The 17907-nt window shown below is 35.8% G+C and overlaps 1 protein-coding gene and 1 non-coding gene across 2 annotated transcripts in view; one reads left to right on the top strand and one right to left on the bottom strand.

Moving 5' to 3' along the window:
* The window catches only part of LOC138707738 (cell adhesion molecule Dscam1-like), a 136950-nt gene that overhangs the window by 79708 nt on the left and 39335 nt on the right, over positions 1 to 17907 (top strand). The gene's annotated exons all lie outside the window — the stretch shown is intronic.
* TRNAY-AUA (transfer RNA tyrosine (anticodon AUA)) lies at positions 10702 to 10774 on the bottom strand. Its single transcript has one exon. It is a non-coding gene; the product is annotated as a tRNA-Tyr (tRNA).

Genomic DNA, 17907 nt, shown 5'->3' with positions numbered 1-17907 from the left:
TTTAGCGTCTGAATGAGGTGAAGATGATAATGGCAGTGAAATGAGTCCGGGGTCCAGCAACGATAGTTACCCAGCATTTGCTCATTTTGGGATACGGGAAAACTCTGGAAAAAAACCTCTACTGGATTCGAACCCGGGCCACATTGTTTCGCGGCCAGACGCGCTAACCGTTACTCCACGGATGTGGACCGATATATATATATATATATATATATATATATATATATATATGATATGATATGATATGATACGATACGATACGATACGATACGATATGATATGATATGATATGATATGATATGATATGATATGATATGATATGATATGATATGATATGATACGATATGATATATGATATGATATGATATGATATGATATGATATATGGTTGATATGATATGATATATGATACGATACGATATAATTATGATGTGATATGATATGATATGATATGATATGATATGATATGATATGATATGATATATGATATGATATGTGATACGATGATACAATACGATACGATATATGATATAATTGTGATATGATACGATACGATACGATACGATATGATTTGATTTGATATGATATGATATGATATATGATATGATATATGATATGATATATGATATGATATGATATGGTATGATATGATATGATATGATATGATATGATATGATATGATATGAGATATGATATGATATTATATGATTATTCCGTCAGCTTACATCGGTCGTGATGGCCCTTCACATTTCTGTTTACAGTGCCATCAGTCCCTTCGATACATATTCTGCTTACGTTGTTTTTTTTTTCTTTTTTTTTAGCATCCGGCTATTACATATAAATAACTCTGATCACTTTTCTACCACTTCTCTCACCTCTGTTTCACTTCCCTTCTTTTTCTACTTACTCCCTCCCTTTCCCAGTTGTCTATCTTATTCTTACTAATCTCATTTAACTAAACAATCACTTCTCTCAAATCCTTAAGAATTGTTCCCAACATTGTTTACATTAAGTTGAACTCTTCCATAGTTGTCCTCCTATTTATTCTCTTGAATCACTAACGTTCACTGATCACATATTCCAACTAATCTAATTTCCATATTTTCAGACTAACTAGCTTCTACACTTTCATTACATTTCCACTCCCACTTTCTTTATTATATTTGTATCATTACTTAATTATTATCACTCCCTGGCTATTACTTGTATCTTTCCCATTCTTTTCACTATTATTCCCTTGCCTTACCGTCTCTTCTACCACCATCACGATTTTCACTTTATCACTTTCCTGTATATTGTCACACATGCACCATCCTCTTAAGTTATAACCTTTCTGTTCCTTACTTCTTTCCACTGGCGTGCCTCTATTCGGTGTCGCTAATGTTACTTCATCCCTTCCACTTCTTTGAGAATCTTGACTTCTTATCTTAGCTTCGATCCCTTTTGTAATTGCTGAGCCATATTTATTCTTCCAGCTGGATTCGCTGAACTCGTTTTGCTGTTCTCAGCTCCTGTATACTGTCCTTCGGTTCTCCCCTGTCTACCCGATGCCGTCATCATTATTTTAGTGCAAGTAGTCTCTTGTTTCTTCCTCAATCGCTTGTTGATGTTGTGCGACCGTCACTTAGGTCGGATGACTACTGCGTTGGACTCCTACTCACACTTATCGGGATTTCTGACACCACCATTATATTCAATAATGGAAAAGAAACGATTTTCCTGGAAGAGCTGGGGCTCTCAGGGTATTATGGGAAAACGACATGGTTACTGAACTTAGGTTCTAGACTGAATTAGTCGTGAATGAAACTCTACTTGATTTACTAAATATTTACACAATATATACACAAGACACTTACAATGGTATATTTCTTGTTTTTGCTGACGCCATTAAAGTTGGTCCTCGATTCCTGCCCGACCACAGTCTATTACAGTGATGTCAACTGATGCCAAAAGGAGCAAGCGCGCGCTATAGAGCCCAGGAGAGCCTGAGCGCTTTAGAGCGGAAAGGAAAGAGACAGACGAAAGAGGTAGTATATGCCGCTTGGTCGAGCTATATACACGGATGACCAGCACTGATTCAATTGATAAAGGGAAGAGAAGTTATTAAAACTGTATCCATGTTAATTTTTAGATTTGACTGAGAAGTATAAGCACATTATAAGAATGTAAGTTTTAATTTTAATGTTCATTTTCACAAGTTTGCTTTTTTATTCAAAAGGAATATTTTCTCAACTTTTTTTTGCAGAAAAGTGAAATTTTCAGATATGTTTGTTTAGTAGCCTTACGGGTACTAAAACAATCTTTTCGTAAATCTAATATATCGTAAATATGTATTACTGAAGATAGTGTATTAAAATGTTTGAAAATATTCGCATGGAAAATGTTTGTAAGGAAATGAATTAACAAAGCAAATACTGTTACATCACAAACAAAAGATATGTGCCTATGTGTTGGTAAAACATCAGCTCTAAAGCTTCAGCAGATTTCGAGATAATTTAATATTCTGATAACAAAAAGGTTCGCACCAATATCACCTAAAAGCATAATGCGATAAGAGTTTTATTATTTAATATTACTTACAGTTAAAACATATACCTAGACAAATTTGCTTTGTATTATAATATTGTTTTGATTACTTTTATAAGGCTAAAGCTATCATCAATATCAATTTCAACTTATCATGTCATATTCAGTGTCTTTCTATGGGATAACACTTTCTTTATGAATGATGTGTTTAATTCACTTAGTAGAGTATAGTTATAGTTATTATGGAATTTGTGTGAATATTCCTTCTTTACTCTTTATTATGTTATTAACGTTTAAAACACAACTGCAATATTAGGCTAAGAAATTAGTGTTAGTACTTTTGTTTTACAGACAATATAGAAAATAACAAACAGAAAGAAGCCATATAAAAATAACGACATAAAATTTCACGTTCCGTTTGAAGTTTGTGCACCACTGTTTTCTTAATCCAACAGGCTGCTTATTCCTCCTAGCATACCTAGAGCTTAATGCCCGCGCACGACGTCAAGGTCAGAAAAATGCGCTTGCTTTGACATCACTGGTCTAGTATATACAGTCACGAAGCTCAATAAGTATTAAATATGCATCCATAGATAGTTGCTAGCCACTAGGATCGCTAATATCGCCTCATTACAGACAATGCGAAATAATACCGGCACAGTCAATTGTTCCTAGCACCCTCACAACTCAAGCTTCGTGACTGTATATACTAGACTGTGGCCCGACCGTGTCACCATCCGACTGCATCACTGTCTGTCGCCAATCTTCTCACCATCACGTTTTATGTTCCCTTATCGGTCTCCCGACGAGAGCACCACCTATGCTTTCCGACAGGTGAGATGGGCTTTAAACCCCTTTTGATTATTCGTGCTTGAAGATGTCGTCTTAATCAAACATGTTACAAATAATTCGATTCATTGCAATACAGTGATAAGTCGCTTTAATGAGACTAAGCGTAAGAAAAGAGTTCGAACAATGCGTGATATAATTTAACCAATTAAAATGCATGCTTTGTTCCACTGGACCAATGCGATTAGTCCAGCAGTGATTCGTGGCGTAAGAATACTTTATCGTAGGCAGTGATGTATTCCGCTGACACTGTCCCTGGATTGTTTCAACTTTAATAATCCACAGGAAATCATGCTACAGGGAGTTCTTTAGCCCTGGGACATAACAATGTAATTCTCGTCTGCTGCTGTTGCCGCGCTTTGCATTTTTACTCTGGTTGCTGGCCTCTCTTCCTGTTCCTGTAATTTGCTGACTTTCATTCCATCGCTTACTATTCTTTCCTCTGTGATGATCTATCCACCTTCTAATTTTGTAAATAGTTCTCCCACCGTATGTTTTACTATAGTATGCCTTATCTCCTCTTTCAGGTATATTTTTCATTTCATTAACATTTGTCCCTATCTCTGTATGGTTCATATTTTCCAAACAGAATTCCACATCAAACATCTCCCCATTTATCTTTAATTTGTCTCTGTATAATCCAGCGAAATGACCATCTTTCCTTCAGCCTTCATAAAAGGTATCAATATTCTTCTCCTGCATCTTGCCTCATATTCAGAATTGTGTTCCGGTGTAATATTTGGGTTCTTTAAGTACTTTCGTTTGCTCAAATTTATTTTCTTTTGCCATTATACTTGAGATTTTAACTAAAATAGGTATATTTAAATTTTTCCCGATTCAGTATGCTTCCTTTATTTTCCCATCACTCAATCAATCCTGAACCAATTCCAGCACACTTTAATTACAGTCTCATATGTTTCCAATGTCTGTTTCTTCTTCTTTTCCTCGATTCCAAAAAAAATATTAAGCTCTTTCTTCTCTGATCTTCTTCTAGATATTTAATTTTACTTTTCATTTGGTCATTTCCCTCTGTAGAGGTTTCTAACTTCTTGTAGATCCTTTCAATGTTTGCTTCAAGATTTACTATAGTACTGCTTGACTATTTCACTTCAATATTCGACATTATTACACTCTTACGCGTTGTCGTGTGTCAATGCCTTTGCTACAATGTTTCCTCACTGCTGAAATCCCTCCCCACACGTATACTGATCCGCTGTTCACTGTGCATTCACTGAATTTACTTTAATACTAGTAGTAGAAATCATAATTTTGTAACTTAACCTAACTACATAAATGACGCTATAACTAAAGTTAATGATGACTTGAATTCAATATCCTTATGGTTGAAAACGCACGGACTTAATCTAAATGCAAGTAAATCGCAGGCTATTTTAATAGAACATCAAAGATCGAAGTGTGACAAACAAAATTTGCCATCGATAATTGTAAATAATACTACTATTCCATACAGCTCGACTGTGAAGAACCCTGGCATTTATATGGATTGTCACCTGGAATGGAATGAACAAGTGAATCGCACTTCCAAAAAAAAAATATTTTCTCTTATTCACTCATTAAAGCAACTGAAGCACTTTCTTCCTGATAAATTAAAATTAATCCTCGTACAAACACTCGTGATGCCACACTTCGATTACTGCGATGTTATATTAAGTAACCTAAATGCAAATTTGAGCAGCAGGCTACAACGTGTGCATAATGCGTGCGTCCGTTATATTTGTAATATTCGTAAGTATGATCATGTTTCCCCGTCTTCCCAAACTCTGTCTTGGCTAAGGCTAAGCGATCGACGAGCCCTGCATTCTCTTGTTCTCTTATTTCAAATTCTGCGCACCGCTAACCCAATCTATTTGGCTTCTCGTTTTCAAAATTTATCCGCATATCATCAGCTAAGTACAAGATCTCATCATAACAATTTACTCATTATACCTTACCACAAGACATCTTTCTATTTTTCATCTTATACAGTTTCAATTGCTAGAAATTGGAACTCGCTACCGAGTGATGTAAGGGGTTGTTGGACAATAACTTCATTTAGGTCAAAATTACATAAATTCTTACTTAACAAATTAATTGCTGATTAATATTTATTACATATAATGAAACTAACATCTGTCCATTCTTATTATTATCATTAATTTCTCTAAATAGATTTACAAAACCACTAATGGCAATTAAATTAATATTCTCATTATAGAAATATATATATATATATATATATATATATATATATATATAGTTCTAGTAAGCTTATATTAAATTAATTTTCATCATTTTACTAGCTATCTCAAATCTCAAATTAATTATAATTGATTGATTTAAATTAGGTCATAAATTAAGTTACTACTTTACCTTATAGGTTTATCCAAATTTAAATAAATAAGTAGTCTACTAGTCGTTAAAACTTAACTGGAGAATATTTCTGGAGAACCTTTTAAGTGTAGTGTTAAATATTCGTAATTTAAATATGTATTGTATTGATTAAGGCTAGTTGAGTGGAAGAGAAGGCCTTATGGCCTTAACTCTGCCAGCGAAAATAAAACATTATTATTATTATTATCATTATTATTATTAATGACAATAATAATAATAATAATAATAATAATAATAATAAATTTTATTACATTACGTAATTATATTAAGAGAGTCACATCATATGTTTTTGAGGGGATTAATATTTTGATGTGCCGTGTTGAGTCTAGGCCCGTCTAGGATATGCCGTGAGTAGAAAATGTTTCCGGAATAAATTATAGAAAGGTTTTCTATTTAAATCGAGAACATTACCATCTTTGGCATTTCCTGAATTATAAGTAGCATTTACATTGTTTAAACATGAAATTAATATGAAGAGTGTTTTATTGAGTATTAGAGGGGAGAAAAAGAGGTTAAGTAAGAGTTATACGTACAGGAACAATGCTGAGTAATACGCCACTGCTATCTTCACTTGTTTTCTCTATTCTGCCTCCCAACCCGTCGTAACTGGACTCACGTAAAGAAAGACTGATTCCGTTCGTGGACTCACTTGGCAATCCCTGTTCTACAGGGTTATTTTCGATCTCTGATAACGAATTTGAATGACGTCATGCGCGTCAGAAATCACACCGACAGCTGAATTGCGGAGAGAGGTGACAGACCAGTAGTGAGTGATTCCAAAATCAGAGTGCACGGTGTATCACAGTAACAATGCCCAAGAAAACCGAGTATTTCTGGGAGGGGTACATAAAAACTCTTTCCGATGCCAAGTACAGTACGTGAAAATCATAGGAGCCTGCAAAAAAACGTGCTTTCGTTATTTCCAAGAAAGGCATCTTGTGTTTACCTAATAAGACTGGAAAAGCTCGGATGAGATTAATTCCAGAGTGGAAAAAGCAAGCAAATTCACCCCCGTCACAAGTTGCCGCACCCCAAGAGATGATAGAAATTAACTTTACCAAACTTATGAAGTACACAGAAGATGCCTTTCTTGGAAATAACTAAACCTCGTTTATTGCAGGCATCTTTTATTTTTCACTTAACTGTACTTGGCACCGGAAAGGGTTGTTATGTACCCCTATAAAAAAGGCTCGATTTTCTTGGGAATTTCTGCTGTGAGTCGCCGTAAACTCTGACTATGGGATCACTTACTACTGATCTGTCACCTCGCGCCACAGTTCAGCTGTCGTCTGACTCCTTACGCACATGATGTCATTCAAATTCGTTATCAGAGATCGGAAAAGATAACCTCGTAAACCGTTTTGCTTTTGACAATAATTTTTTGAACGCAGATGATTTTGCTTTGTGTGATCCTTTCAGATAGAGAACAGTAATAATAAAGTTGATGTTAGAATTGTTTAATTTTTATGATTAAAAGAAGAACTTATATGTGAACTACGTGAAAAAGTTGATATTCTGAACAAGCATGTTGAGTTATTGAACATTCATACATCTGTTGTGAATAAAAGTGCATCGATTGATTTACCAAAAAATTGTAATAAATTAACATCAAATGCTGAAAAAAAACAGTGCCTCCAGTACAAAATACACAAGATATTCCAAATAGTAAAGTTGTTAGTGACGATACTAAAAAAAGTGACTCCGTGGTAAACCCAAAGTAAACAAAGGATATGTATAGATCTCGGATTATATCTCTGCCGGTCAGTGGCCGTTAAATTTCAAATGACTTATCTTACAACGCTGGCGTCAGAGTATTGAAAAGCATTAGGGTAAGGTGGAACATTTTCAATCAAAACATAAATAATGCTAATCTGACACTTTATTTCCAGGATTAGACGCAGGATTAGACGCAAGTATTTATACCGAGAATGAAATAGTGCCCTTGAGCAATATTTTTCACATTACAAAAATTAAATTCAACCTGTATTTGTATACAAATTTGGACAAAATATAAAATGTTGTTTTCGGTCGAAATTGTATCGGTGATGGCACAATGCAGATTACACTGAGTACAATGTTGATCATACACATTTTTCACATAAAAAAATATGTTTTTCTTTAACTTCTACACATGCTTCGTCGTACCAAGTGTCACAGTTTCGACACTGAAGCCACGAACTCTTTCGCACCAATTTGTCAGAGCAGTAGTTCAGAAGGTAGAATCCGCGGTTATTTTAATTGGGATTATTTTGTTCAGGATCTCCAGTCTGTGCTGTAGGTCTAATATTTCGACTGTAATTTATAAAGAGGGAGTTTTTTTTTTACTTTCCTTTCATCAAAATGCTGATCAGATGTTAAATGAGATGAAGATATGATCTTTCGCTTTTTCATCATTAGTTTCTTTTCAGGTGTTGGCAAAATTTGTTTCATAGATTCATCCAATGATAGCTTTATCGGGCTGATTTCCTTTTTAAGTAAATAAGTAAAATAAGGGTAAATAAGTGATTAGGATGAAATCCTTTGGAGTTGATATTGCAGTGGGTTTAATAGGTTCTTTACTTTTGGTTTTTGAATGAATAGGACTTAATTCTGTTTTTCCATTAGGTCTATCTCAAGTTCCAGTGGAACAAAAGACAATAAAGGAGCTATTTCTCATCCGGCACAACATATTCATTAAATGGCATAATTCCTCAACACTGAAAACCTTTAATAGCTGATCCCACAGTAGCTATTTTTCCCATGCTTGGGAAAACAAAGAAGAAAATTTCTGTTTATAGATTGATTCCCACTCTGTGGCATATTTATGGTACTGGTAGGATGACCTATGGTATCGCCGACGCGAGGATTTAATCCTAGTTCAATGAACTCCACCTTTTTAAATTTTGTTTTGTAAGGTTGTATATGGGATTGAATATAATCCGGAAGCCTCTCTAGTGAACAAGCGGCCTTCCAAAACATCCTTCTCGACTTTCTCCATGTTATTCGATGACCATTTCATGTTAACATTCTTTTCTGATCTCCTACTCGGCATCTATGAAGAAAATTTAAAACAAATGTAGATCGAAAATGTACCGCAATATCTGATCGACAATTTACCATATGCATGCTTTTAATTTCAACCAATACTTAGTTACGCCCATACGCAACAGATATCGCCGGCAGTGTTACATTCGCTTAAGATATGTAGAACATGAAACTAACGTGTAATAACATTTACCAAGTCTAGAAACAAGACAATATCTTAATTAAAGCTCGTAAAGAGTTATAACAACGTAAAATAGAAGCATGCAGCACTTGCTTCGCTAAATATAAGCTCTTAGATCTTCTAAAGTAATCTGAAAACAGCTTTATTTTTTCAGACACACAATCAAGAAGTTTGGGTCTTCCATCAGCTGTTCACATTACCAACATTATAAACCGAAATATGTCGGTTTTTCTTAACTCGATCGAAATAGTACCTATGTCGAAAATGTACCACTTTACCCTAAAACTTTTCTTCCATCTCCTCACTTCCCCGCCGCAAATGTGACGTTGCACAGTGGCAGAGATAAAATCCGAGATCTGTCAACGCGGACAGTAAATGTCAATGCTCTAAAGAAGTCGAAGAAATAGTGACGCAAGTTTCATCTGAAACTTGGGCCAACGTAACATGACCTAAACGTTCTACAGTTGTGGGTAGTAACGTAAATGTCGAACAGAATAAAGTGAAATTCAAGGAGTTCCTAAATTATGTTCGATGCATGTGTATTGTTTAGCACAGGATACTAAGTGTGAAGAAATAATTGACATTTTAAGGCCTAAATTAAATGTTTTGTCTAGTGTAAAATTAAATTCCAAGTGACCTCATTATATTCGTATTTTAGAGTTGGTATATTGTATGAAGAATCTTTGGAGTTAGCATTAAATCGTGATATCGGGCCTGTAAATGCTCATGTGAGACTTTTTTCACGTTCAACCGAGAATTATGAACAGTTACAGTTAATGTTGCCAATGTCCTAACACAAGTGAATCTGACGTACTTATTCATAATAACCAATTTAATATTTCACATATAATTATTCAATATTCAAATCTAGCTCCCCGTGAAGCAGACTTGAATAATTTCAAGGGAAAAATAGTTCCGGGGCCGATTATATAATATACACGTTATTGTAGGTACGTTAACAGAAAACCACAATTCCAAGTCACACAAAGTTTGTGTGCACTCGATGTGAGTTTCTGGTGTCTTGGTAACCCACTCGAGGTATGTGGACATAAAGGGAAAATTGAGATGGTGTCGGGTGAAGTTCCTGGGTAGCTCAGTCGGTAGAGCGTCGGTGCGTTCAGTCAAAGGTCCCGGGATCGATACCCGCCCCAGAACGTTTTTTAACCTTATTATTCAATGTGTTCCTAATAAAATTGTGTCGAAGTTTTTGTTAAAAATCATAATATTGATATTCTGTGTTTAAATGAACATTGGCTAAGTGAAGAAGAATCCCAACTTTACTAACTTCCCGATTATTTTATTTCTGACATTTATTGTCGTAAAATTTTTTAATGTGGTGAGTCATGAATTTAAATTATGCAAGGAATCTTATTCAAATTAATTAACTTAAGAGACTTTTCTGCGAAAAATAAATTGGAACCTTCAGCAATCTTAACTGATTTTAACCTAATATTTTTCTTTTATGTCGTTCTCACGAAGACATGATGAGTTTTCTTTCATTATTGGATAAAATGTTGCAATACCTCACCTTGTTTAATTTTAACATAATTATATATGCAGATTTTAATAGTGATGTTCTTACAAATTCTTACGTTGCTATGATTTTACAAATTTATTAAACTCCTACTAAATTATGTCTTTTATGCAAATTATTTACCAACGAGAGGTGAGTCATGCATGGAAAATATCTTAACCAAATTTTAATAATGATTATTACAGGAGAAAAATTCGCTCCAGCGCCGGGGATCGAACCCGGGTCCTTGGTTCTATGTACCAAGTGCTCTAACCACTGAGCTACGCCGAAGTTCGATCCACGGCACCGGATCGAAACCCTCTCCTCTAGTGTTTTCCCTTTGTGGCCTGACTCCAAGTTCGACATATACTGTATGTTGACATAACACTAGAGGAGAGGGATTCGATCCGATGTTGTGGATTGAACTTCGGCGTAGCTCAGTGGTTAGAGCACTTGGTACGTAGAACCAAGGACCCAGGTTCGATCGCCGTGCCGGAGGAATTTTTCTCCTCTAATAATCAATTGTTACCATAACAGATATATTCCGTAGGACCAAAAAATTAATCTTTACGCAAATTTTAATAGCAGTCAAAATCAGATTCGAATTTTAGATACTTTACTTTCAGATCATGCTTCTCTTCTTATGTCGTATGTCTTTCAAAAGAATGTGAGCCTGGAGATAATATTAAACATGCTTTCAGGTGTTTACGTGCAAATAGTATTGATAATTTTAAATTTTAAGAGATTTGTTATATTTTACTGACTGGGATAGGCCTGTTCTTTTAACTGATATGGATCGCAATGATGATTTTAACTAATTTAATGCCTTTATTTCTTTATTTCATTATTTTTCTCCTGTTTCTAATTTACATAATGCAAGTCATACAAAATCATTAATTAAATGGTGTACGCCACAATTAAAAAAATCATATTATAGGCTATTTATGTCATTTATACAATTGGAAAAGTACCAATAATGTTACAATAGGAGTAGTGTATCCTAAATGGTGAAAGATTACAGGCAAGCTGTTATAGACGCTAAACGATTATGAAATGATAATTATATTATAAATGCTACCGATATATGTAAAGCCTCTTGGAAAATTGGTCATAATGAAACCAGAACTACTGATAATGATAGTCTGTTGAGTTTTTCTCCTGACGATTTTAATATATTTTATATTGATTCAGTGTTGGGGTTAAAACAAAAAATGAATTTTCAGTATTTAAAAAATTCTAAGACTTTGCTTAAACATAGAATTGACGTAGAGGTTCATTTAATTATTTCCCTTACTTACAAATGGCTTTTAAGGAACCCGCAGGTTCATTGCCACCCTCACATAAGCCCGTCATCGGTCCCTACCAAGTGCAAGATTAATCCAATTTCTATCACCATATCCCACCTCCCTCAAATGCATTTTAATATTATCCTCCCATCTACGTCTCGGCCTCCCCAAAGGTCTTTTTCCCTCCGGCCTCCTAACTAACACTCTATATGCATTTCTGGATTCGCCCATACGTGCTACATGTTCTGCCCATCTCTAACGTCTGGATTTAATGTTCCTAATTATGTCAGGTGAAGAATACAATGCATGCAGTTCTGCGTTGTGTAACTTTCTCCATTCTCCTGTAACTTCATCTCTTTTAACCCCAAATATTTTCCTAAGAACTTTATTCTCAAACACCCTTAATTTCCGTTCCTCTTTCAAAGTGAGAGTCCTAGTTTCACAACCAAACAGAACAACCGGTAATATAACTGTTTTATAAATTTCTAACTTTCAAATTTTTTGACGGCAAACTAGATGACAAAAGCTTCTCAGCCGAATAATAACAGGCATTTCCCATATTAATTCTGCGTTTAATTTCCTCCCGAGTATCATTTATATTTGTTACTGTTGCTCCAAGATATATGAATTTTCCACCTCTTTGAAAGATAAATCTCAAATTTTTATATTTCCATTTCGTAGAATATTATGAATAGAATGGTTTACCCATCTGATGTTATTAAGACATTAAGATTTCTTCAGATATCTAAGTCTTGTGATTTGTATGGTATCTCGAACTATATTTTAAAGAAGATTGTTTACGAAATTTCATTTCCAGTTTCTAGATTAATTAATAAGTGCTTTGAAAGTGGGATTTATCCAGATGTTTAAAACTAACAAGGGAGCTCCGTCACATTCCCGCCTTCAATTACCAAAATACTTTCACAGAAGTTAAAAATTGGTATTACGTTTCGCAATCGTATGTAAGACACATTAATTTGTTTTATTTTTTCACGTTTTGTGTACTATTAATGCCCGGTACTTATGCAACTCGTCATTCACTAATGTACGGAGTGATGCCTGCATATACGGATTGTCTTGAATTTCCAATACAAAGAATAACAAATATTCATAATGTCCTATCGGTTACAAGTACATGACAAATATAATCCATTTCGATAAAACAGACTCATTTTCACCAAAAATGTCAAGTAGTACCTCGACTCTCTCAGCTCATGATTTTGTAAACATTGAAAGCAGCGCGAAGATTTCTATAAGAACCAATTTTCACCTCTTCTTTAACAGACAAAAATTGAGTCTTCACTCCTCCGCCAAGCAAAAACGCTCCTTTGTTAACCCGCCGTAACTCTGAAACCTGTAAAGACTTTGAGTAGCAACCACTTTTAAAAGTAATATCCATTCTTTCTAAACACTTCCCTCGCTTTGACCTCCTCACGTAAAGTGAAAAATAAAAATGTTTGCCGCTTGTCAACTTTTGAGGGTGTCAATATTCATTTTGACAGATCACTTCGAAGTTAGTAATTTCTATCTCACTTTCCAAAAAAAAAAAAAAAAACTGATTTCGATTCTTTCTGATCTTCCCTTAGACATTTATCTATGATTCCTAAAAATTACAACGCGATTGATTGAATATCATAGGAGCTACATCGTTCTCGTCTTCTTGCTGCCAACGGCAACGAGAGTCAAAATAGCGGACGATTATACCCACTGTTTATAGAGTCCTAGTGAAGACAAGCAGTGGCGCTCGACCGTATTGCCACAGTAAAAGTACATTGCGTTCGTAGCTCGGCCGGACCGTTCCGCGGCGGCCTTAGACTAGGTGAAGATGGCGCGCCTGCCGCCAGAGTTACACGTAAACGACCGGCAATTTATGGGTACGGAACACTAACTACTCTACTAACATTAGGCTTACCTGCATCAAAACAGATGTTGAAAGTGATGACCTTCAACTCGAACACATTCAATATATCTCCGAAAACAATTCTGGTTCACTCGCAAAAGTTCATGTTGACTGATTGCCTGTATTTCTCTCGTGATGTTGTCCTTCAATTCTTGTAACGCAATGGTGGGCATTCCTGCGGCATTGCCGCAGTGACGTCAGACCTCAGCGAAGCATCAAACTTACCCCCTACTTTCCCCTTCACCCACTCCATGAAATTACTGCGCGTGTACGTGGCGGATTATACTGGATTGTTGTACTTCGGAGCTTCATTAGTGACACAATGTCTTTCGCAGAATCATATGAATCGAGAGGGTATCACACTTACAAGAAAGGCGGTTCTTTCATTTCTCATGTTTAGGATAAGTTACAAATATTCAGGACGCGAACTTAAATATGTACATTCTTAAAATAGATCACCTGTTATACGAGTTCAAAGAACACAGATTCAGTGATTTTCAAAGGATGAAGAAAGATTTAAATATTTTTGGCATTCCTTTTCATGTTTAAATTGAAAATGTTATCCCAGAATTGCAGTTAGAGGTACTGGATTTGCAGAATGATGGCTTCTTGAAAGCAGAATATGAAGGTCTACTGGGGGCTAAAATTTTTTAAAAGATGTCCAGTACTACATATCCACTACTTAGTTTGCTTCAAAAATAATGAGTACCGTCATTTCCCATAACTATGGTCCTGAAAAATAACTATTGCCCACGATACAACTATTCAAATTTTGTACTCCATAACGTAGTACCTCGTTTATCTATATTCTTGCTGTACTGTAGTTTGAATTCAAGTCACTGCAGCTATCTACGTATGGTCTATGTTACTTCTACAATGATCTTTGAATGGTTGTATCGTGGACCATAGTTGTGTTCCAGGGCCATAGTTATGGGAAATGACGGTATGTATTCATCAACCTACCAGTGCGAACAGCTGTTTTCTAAAATGAAATTTATAAAGCCCAGCTACAGATCCCGCTTAAGCGATGGTCATCTCCTTGCGCAACTGAAAATACCATGTACAGATATAAATCCCAATTTCGAAGAAATTTCTTTGAAAAATGATTAATTAAATATCACGTGAATTGACTATTCTAATTACAATTGGTAGGTAGAAGTGTAGTGGCGCAATTGTCTGTAAATCCGTCACTGCACTGTAGAGTGCAACCCCTCCCACAGTATGTAGTTGCCATTTAAATCCTGTCTTGTGGGTTGCGTTCATTTCGCCCATCACTGTTGTAACGTGTGCGGATTTGATGCGTACACTTTATTCTTTAACGTTCCCCATAAATAAAAATCGCATGGAGATAGGTCAGGGGAACGGTGTGGCAACAATCCTCGACTAATTATTCTGTCACCAACACACTTCGCAATTCATGCATAGAATTCGCAGCGGTGTGCTCTGTAGCTGAATCCTGCTGAAACCAGCCATTCAATCGTTCATTTGTTTTTAGTTGCGGAAAAAATTATTTAAAATTGAAGTTACATAAACGTGTGAATCAACTTTTGTGTCGAAATATACTGGGTGTTCATTTCAAAGTGTGTCATGACGTCACTGTTGATGAGTCAGCGATTTGAAGCGAGTTTCAGCTTTTGTGTCAGAGAAGTTGCCTAATAATCAAGGCGTTCAATCTGAACTTGAGAACGTGTACGGTATAACTTGAACGTCGTAGCAACAGATGGCGGTCTGTAGGTCTGTGTGCTACCATAACCTCTTTCGAACTGTGTTTTGGGCGGGCAAGTCGTACGCAGGGTATTTGTTATCATCGGTTGCGTACGGCAACATTCCACAACACAAATCAAATGTTGACCGTCGAAGTTAATGTCAACAAATACGTAAGTAATCGTCTTAACTCTCTCTCCACATATCCCGACAGTAAGAAAAAACTCACCTCAGTACATATTTCGAAACAGTTCACATTTCTGCCACTACCGGCGTTACCGTACGTATCGGTAAGTACTTTTCTGAATGAACGCCGTACTTGCTAGGCAACTTCTCTGGCACATAAGTAATACACCTCTGCGGAAGTGTAGGAGGATTGAATTCTCTAGGCTCATCGACTAGCCACATGACGGCATACAGCGAGCCATGACACACTTTGAACTGAACACCCAGTATAGGACCGATAATTCTACTCGCACTCACTGCACACCAAATCCCAACCTTTACAGCGTGGTGAGGAACTTCATGAATAATATGGGGATTTTCGGTAGCCCAAGATCTATTGTTCTGAGTAGAAACGTGACCGTGAAGATGAAACCACGCTTCATCAGTGAAGAACGTTAAAAGTGGGTCCACGTTGCCATTATGAAAAGACTGCAAAACCAATTGCAATAATTAACCCTATTTACAGGATCTTGTGGTTGTAAAGCATGGACTACAGTTACCCTGTACGGCTTAAGTTTCAGAAGTTTCGTTGCCACAAAAGCTGACGTCTTGGAAATATTAACCTCTTGTGCTAAACGTCGCAGTGATTTGCGGGGTGAGTGCTCTGTCCGGGTTGCTTTACAAATTTGGTTTGACGACTTCTTTAACTCCAAACCAGCAGATTTATTCAGACGCGGAATCGAAGAATTACTAGTTGGCAGAGAGATAATGTAGGAGAATATTAGTCATTAAAAAATTCAATTACGCTTTATTTAACGACGCTCGCAACTGCAGAGGTTACATCAGCGTCGCCGGTGTGCCGGAATTTTGTCCCGCAGGAGTTCTTTTACATACCAGTAAATCTACTGATATGAGCCTATCGCATTTAAACACACTTAAATACCATCGACCTGGCCCAGCATCGAACCCGCAACCTGGAGCATAGAAGGCCAGCGCTACATCAACTACGCTACCGAGGTCAACTATTACTGATTAATTTATCTCTTCTATTCATCTCAAATAAAAACGTCTGTCACAGTGAAAAAACGATACGAACTTTTACATCAACCCAACATAATATGTATAAGCAATTTCGCTGCATGTCGGTATTCTAACCTTGTTTAACATCTAGTCATGCTGTTAAAATTAGAGCGAAATATATTCGTATCAAAACTAACTTATTAATTACGTAAAAAATAAACATATATGGTAAAGGTTGGTAAGTTGTGATACTAATAATATTAAGATATTACTATTTGAGAATTTTTTACAATTTTACAGAGCGAGAGAAGGACCGGTTTTGTGCAGAAACTTGTCCATAAACATTCCCTTAATACGGCACAAAAAACCGATCTTCCTCTTAATCAGTAAAATTGTAAAAAAAATTTAAAAAACAACTATTATAATATTATTAGTATCATAATATTACCAACCTTTACCCTATATATATATATATATATATATATATATATATATATATATATATATATATATATATATATATACTTCACCACTTTTATCAGATAACAAATCATCATCTTCCGTATCGTCATTGATTTTTTTATCTGTAGAAGGGACGGTTTTCATGCGTAATTTTACGATACTTGTTATCTTCACGATAGACGCTTTTGAAGGGAAATGGAAAATTTCTTTAACGTTAGAAGTTGAAATAACAGGAGAAAAACATAATTGGAAGAAAAGTCCTCAAAATTTTGCACGAGAGATTACACCAAGTGGGAAAATACGCGGGTAAATATGATATTGTTGGTCAACCTTGATAACCTAATGACTGGGTGTCCAAACATCTATAGAACCAGGAGATACTGCACGTCAAGGACGCTCTGCTAAGGTCAGAAACTTTCCATATAAAATAGGAAAAACGACCTTAAAGAATATGCGTTGCGGGTTGCTTACGCCAGGGGTTACCTTGTACACGTTACAATTAGACATCTATGACCTAGTGTTTACTGCCCTTACCAAAGCCAGTATTAAGCTATGGTAGTGAAGCGTGGACTGTGAAGAATAAAGATGTCAGTAGAATAATAGAAAGTGAGATGAGGTTCATGAGAGCAACAGCTGGATATACTCCTGGGATCATAAAAAAATGAGGACATAATGCAAGAACTTCAAATAGAACCCATTATGCAGTTCATCAGCAAATATCAACTTCAGTGGAAGGGTCATCTCGAACGAATGGATCGCTGCAGAATTCCAAAAGCACTGTTTCATTACCATCCGCATGGCAAAAGATCTCTGGGTCGTCCGAAGAAGAGATGGACTGAAAATTCTAGTTTGTGACCATAACAGGCCACTCGGCCTAATACTTGTTA

Source organism: Periplaneta americana, chromosome 10, assembly GCF_040183065.1.
Source record: "Periplaneta americana isolate PAMFEO1 chromosome 10, P.americana_PAMFEO1_priV1, whole genome shotgun sequence".
Lineage (NCBI taxonomy): Eukaryota > Metazoa > Arthropoda > Insecta > Blattodea > Blattidae > Periplaneta > Periplaneta americana.
Note: the sequence above shows the minus strand (reverse complement) of the source record. Positions and strands in the feature narration are given on the sequence as shown.